This window comes from Scyliorhinus canicula, chromosome 12 (genome assembly GCF_902713615.1).
Source record: "Scyliorhinus canicula chromosome 12, sScyCan1.1, whole genome shotgun sequence".
Classification (NCBI taxonomy): Eukaryota; Metazoa; Chordata; class Chondrichthyes; order Carcharhiniformes; family Scyliorhinidae; genus Scyliorhinus; species Scyliorhinus canicula.
Window position 1 is genome coordinate 134,985,508 of NC_052157.1, and position 6,297 is coordinate 134,991,804.

Below are 6,297 nucleotides of genomic sequence, written 5' to 3' on the forward strand. Positions count from 1 at the left end.
TATGAACGCACCTTCCATTGCCATCAAATCCTGGAGTGCGTCTCACTCCAGAGCTTCTGGCTCCGGGACAGGGAAGCTACCCACTGCACCATAAGACCTCCTCCGTGTAAGCAATGCCACCTGGGGCAGGATTCTCCGACCTTCTAGCTGCTTGCTTATTGACAGCAGGAGGCGACGCACCGTTCGCTGGCGGTGGGATTCCCTGCTCCCGCCTCTGTCAATGGGAATTCTCACTGCAGCCATCACACACTGCTGATACACCCACGGATGGGGCTGCGCTGCCGGTGGGAACCAGAGAATCTCGCCACCAACGAACGGCCGGAGAATTCCTGCTCTGGGGCGAAATTCTTCGACCCCCCGCAGGGTCGGAGAATCGCCCGGGGCCGGCGAAAATCCCGCCCCCGCCGTGGCAGAAATTCTCCGCCACCCGGGAATTGGCGGGGGTGGGAAACACGCCCCACCGATCGGCGTGCCCTCCGCGCCGATCGGCGAGCCCCCTGCGGCGATTCTCCAGCTCTCGATGGGCCGTAGTCCCGCTGCTGAGAGGCCTCTCCCGCCGCCGTGGTTTCAACCACCTCTGGGGGCGGCGAGATTGGCGGCGCGAGCGGGTCCCTGGGGTCCTGGGAGTGGTGTGGGGCGATCGGACACTGGGGGGGTGCCCCCATGGTGGCCAGGCCCGCGATTGGGGCCCACCGATCGGCGGGCGGGCCAGTGCCGTGGGGGCACTCTTTTTCTTCCTACGCCGCCACGGCCTCCACCATGGCGGAGGCGGAAGAGAATCCCCCAGCGCGCATGCGCCGGTGGTGACGTCAGCGGCAGCTGACGCACCGGCGCATGTGCGAACCGGCGAAGGCCTTTCGGCCAGCCCCGGCGGCGGGCGGCAGGTGTCAAAGGCCACTGGCGCCGGTTTTGGCGCCAGTCAGCGTGGCGCCAACCACTCCGGCGCGGGCCTAGCCCCCAAAGGTACGGTTGGCGCCACTCCGCTATGCCGGGACCCCCCGCCCCGCCGGGTAGGGGAGAATCCCGGTCCTGATCTTTTGGTCGTGCTTGAAAAACTCCTTAAAGTCACAGTCTTTGAGAAAGTAACTGAAATATGCGGTGGATTGAAGATCCTCACAAAAAAAACATCTGATCAGTGTAGTAAAAGAAATGATAAATATCAACAAGTCTCAAGCTCAGTTAATCAGTCTTGACCCATGACTTCCTGATATGAGGTTGGGAGAATTGCAACGAATCATAAGGAAGGGAAATGGATGATTAAAATGTACCAACTTGTAACCTGATGCGTAGAATGTATTCAGAAGCCGGTTCAATTGAGGATTGAGAGAAACTGCTTTGTTTTGTGTTAACACTCAGAATAAATATCCCCTTCTCATTATCCATTGTTTCATCCTGTGTGATCTTAAACCAATTATTCCTAGAATACAGAGGGCAAGATACACCAGATTTCAACTCAAATATTCAATAATAATAATCTTTATTAGTGTCAGAAGTAGGCATACATTAACACTGAAGTTACTGTGAAAATCTCCTAGTCGCCACACTCCTGTTCGGGTACATTGTGGGAGAATTCTGAATGTCCAAATTACCTTACAGCACGTCTTTCGGGACTTGTGGAAGGAAACCGGAACACCCAAAGGAAACCCACGCAGACACGTGGAGAACGCGCAGACTCCGCACAGACAGTCACCCAAGACGGGAATCGAACCTGGGATCCTGGAGCTGTGAAGCAACAGCACTAACCACTGTGCTACCATGCCACCCTTGTTTCTAAGCCCACTGTATAAATGACAGTGATATATAATATTGCTGATACGGTCACTTGACAGATGTATTAACGGAACCTGCATGTTTGTGGAGTAACACTTGCGGGTGACCGCAGGTTACTTCATGGGTTTTCTAGGAAATTTCAATGTTTCACAAAAAGTTAAGGAAGAGTTTAAATATGAAAATTGGCTGGGCATTTTGCCTACCTTGTAGCAGTAAATACACTCAAAAATAAAAGTACTTGAATCAACTGTAAAGAGCTTGTTCTGAGTTTGCGGAAGTCACAATATGAATACATAACACATAGAACATACAGCGCAGAAGGCCATTCAGCTCATCGAGTCTGCACCGACCCACTTAAGCCCTCACCTCCACCCTATCCCCATAAACCCAATAACCCCTCATAACCTTTTTTTAGATACTAAGGGCAGTTTATCATGGCCAATCCACCTAACCTGCACATCTTTGGACTGTGGGAGGAAACCGGAGCGCCCGGAGGAAACCCACGCAGACACAGGGAGAATGTGCAGACTTTGCACAGACAGTGACCCAGCGGGGAATCGAACCTGGGACCCTGGCGCTGTGAAGCCACAGTGCTAGTCACTTATGCTACCGTGCTGTTATATAATTTTTTTTATAAACCCAAATCAGAAATAGGTCCGAGAATCACATTCCACGGCACACTCACAGGGCAAACACACTGGGTGAGATCCCCCCCCCCCCGGCGTGTTTCTTGGCAGCAGGAGGAGGCAGCTCCCCACTGGTTGGCAACAGGATCTTCTGGTCCCGCCGTTATCAATGGGAGTTCCCATTGAATCCACCCCATGCCGCCGGGAAACCCGTAGCAATGGTGCGCCATTGCAGGACTAGAAGGCTGCGCTGAAGTGAACGGCCGGAACATCTATTTCACTACAAAACTGAAAAGATAAGGGAGCACTGTAATGTCTTCACTAAAATTTTGAATGAAATTGATCAGGCTATGCTGGCTCAGACAACCCTGGGACTCAATCTTGGAACAATCCTTTTCTAAACACTGGACCTCCGCTGCTGGGATTTTAGACAATGCCAATCAGAAAACGACAATGCCCATGAGCAATTCCACGGGGGGACCATTTAGTATTTCATCATTGTTCCTGGTTCAACTGTCTGCATTGGGTTGAGAAAGATAGTGCTATAATTGAGCCATTAGCTGCCAACTACTGCATGTGAATGAATCCTGCTCTTATTTTAGATTTGTGTGTTTTTAAAAAGAGGCCTATGCTTTCCTCTCTGTGCTGTAAAAGTGTCCACTTTATTTATTTAACTTTGAGTATTACGGCGGCATGTGGCGCAATGGGTAGCACTGGGACTGCGGGGCTGAGGACCCGGGTTTGAATCCCGGCCCTGGGTCACTGTCCGTGTGGAGTTTGCCCATTCTTCCCATGTCTGCGTGGGTCTCACAACCACAACCCAAAGATGTGCAGGTTAGGTGGCTTGGCCATGCCTAAATTGCCCCTTAATTGGAGAAGAAAAATAATTGGCTACTCTAAATTTATTTTTAAAAACTTTGAGTATTACAATAGAGCTATTTCAGCTCAGGAAAGTAACAAGGAGGTATTCTCTTGACCTGTCAGAATTATGCATTTACCCTGTTAAATTTATATCTACGTGGCAAAGTAATGTGAGATGCTCTTCATTTATACTCACGGTAATAACTACATAATAAATGTATCTGTTGGTGAGCTGTATCAAGAAATAATCTCATTTCATGATTAGGATCAATGGTGTGCAGCAAAACAATTAAAACAAATGTGACAGGTGGCTCTTCGGAAATGGGTTGAATTATAGTGAAGCAAAGAATGAGATAGAAAGATGCAGCTTCTACAACGAAAAGTTAATGTGAAATCTGGGGCTGAGAGCATTTTTCTTTTTGTCTAATGACCGATGCACCGTCCAACACATTTCATTTTAAAATTAGAAATTTATCCAGAGATGTACTTTTACGGTGCATTCGTCCAAACTGCAGGCTGCGATCAGATCCTCGCTTCCACCCCCCCGTCCCCGCAACGTTTAACTTGCCCTTGTGACATGATCACAAAGTCACACGACAGATACGGATGATGAGCGCAGTTCAGCTCATTCTTAGCCCATCCATCTAGAACAGATCTAAGGTCCCCACATCGCCCCAAACTGTTCTGTGAACACTAGGGGCTGGATTCTCCGTTCTGAAGACTAGTCCCTACGCCAGTATGAAAGCGGTGGCGTTTTACGCCAGGAAAGCTAGCGCAAAGCGGCCACCGATTCCCTGTTCTGGGGTGGGGGCTAGTAGCTAGGCAGCATAGAGCTCCCAGCTCTAGCTGCCGATATGGCCTGGAGAGTTACCAGGTCCATGGCTGTGCATGGACACGGTGGCAGCCTGCAGCGATCGCTGCGTGCTTCATGGCAGATACCGCACGCGGACCCGGCCCGCAAAATAGTACCCCCCTGCGGCCGGCCTGCGCGCCCTGGACCACCCAACCACAGTGCCCCCAACCCCGAATATGCCAACATTTAACAGCCCTCCCCCGACTGTGGTGGGCCTAGTCTGAGACCGCAGCTGCCATGCTGAGTTCCGATGGGTGAGACCACACATGTCCCACGCCGTCGGGAACTCGGCTGGTTGGGGGTGGTGTAGAATCCCTACACTGCAGAAGGAGGCCATTCAGCCCATCGAGTCTGTACCAACCCTCTGAAGAGCACCCTATCTAGCCCCTGCCCGCTCCCGTAACTCAGTAATCCCACCTAAACCTTTGGACACTAAGGGACATTTTATCATGGCCAATCTACCTAACCTGTACATCTTTGGACTGCGGGAGGAAACCGGAGCACCCAGAAGAAAACAATGCAGATACGGGGAGAACGTGCAGACTCCACACAGTTACCCAAGGCTGGAATTGAACCCCTGTCCCTGGAGCTGTGAGGCAGCAGTGCTAACCACTGTGCCACCCCAATGAACATAATCAGAACTCATTAAGATATGACAGTATGAAGTCACTTTTTCCAAACTGAATGAGTCGGGTTGTCCTGTTACATGCGCAACGCTAACTTCTTTAGGCAGCAGTCAAATGATGACTGCACAATTGGCTGATGATTTAGTGTTAACTCTAACTATCCTTGCAGGGTTACCCGACTCACCTGTTTCAAATGCTTTTCTAGTAAATATTAGCCCACCAGAGTCTGATTCATAATCATTTTCTTTATTGTTTTTTTTTGTTAAATAGATCTATCATACTGGTAGCACGTTGGGGGTCCAAGGTTTATACACTGAACCACTTGGCTGTATTGTTACTGCAGGAAAAGGGAATATCAAATAGCTGTAATTGACTATAATCACAAGGGAGAATGAAACAAAAAGAAATCTGAACTTTCTTTTGTGTTGTGTTACGAAGTTTTAACCTGGTAAGTGCATGACAATCAGGAATTTGCCCACTCTCCCCCTCTGCGTGCTGGGCGTCAATGGTACTGGGAAGTGAATTGTTACCTTCAACATCTATGCCTATCCAGCATCACTGGAGGTGGAACCATACAGCTGGAGGAAGTAAAGGAGGCATCAGAGACATGCCTGCACACCTTTGAATAGGGAGTCACAGCAGAGATGAGAGAGAGAGCTCTCTGAATGCAAGTATAGTATAAAAGGAAAAGGAGGGTATAAAATTAAAATTTAGCAAGGATAAAAGTAAGGTAAATTTGTCATAGTCCCAGATGACCATAGGCTGCTTTCCCCTTTGAAGGGGATGTGCAGAATCTTTTTTTATTTTGAACAAGTGCTTGATATTTCTCAGTGTCTATTTGCTTCATTAAACACTCAATCTAGCACACACTTCGACCCTGCTATAAATATAATTGTGAACCAAAACTAGATTTATAACATGGAAGAGTTGAAGAGGTTCTATAATGTAAACTATCCACTGATATCTTATTCCAAAAATTATGCATAGCTATGTAACAGCTGTCGTATGCTTGCAACCACTTTATCATAGGATTTTAAGTCACAGGAAAAGAGGCTTAAACAAGGCTCTGTCACTAAGTGTTTGCGTCAGTGTAAATCTTCAAGGGCAATTTAAGCAAAGTAAACTCATCACTTTAAATCTTTCTTTAAACGATCTTCCTGCTTTCAATGTGCCACACCTGCACCATTCATATATTGGGGAGTTGCTGGTGCATTGCAAGCTGGAGATGAGGTACTGGTATTGTTGCTATTACAGGGTGAACTTCTGAAAGCAAACTTTCTGCTGTAAGGTAGTTAGGAGGGTGAGCAAGGTGACTTACCTAATAGATACTCCAGACTGTTGGAAGAGGGACTGATTATACCACATAAATATGTTGAAAATATATCATCGTAGAGAAGAAAGTAGGAAGGAACAAGTGTATCACGTGGTAGAAGTAGTGGAGGAGGACAGAGGCGGTAGGCATGAGGTAGGGGAAGCGATCGATAGTTCACAGAGTAACTTGCCTGAGATACGAGTAGCAAATACGGTAACACTAGAACAGCTATATGCTGAGTTTGCCTAT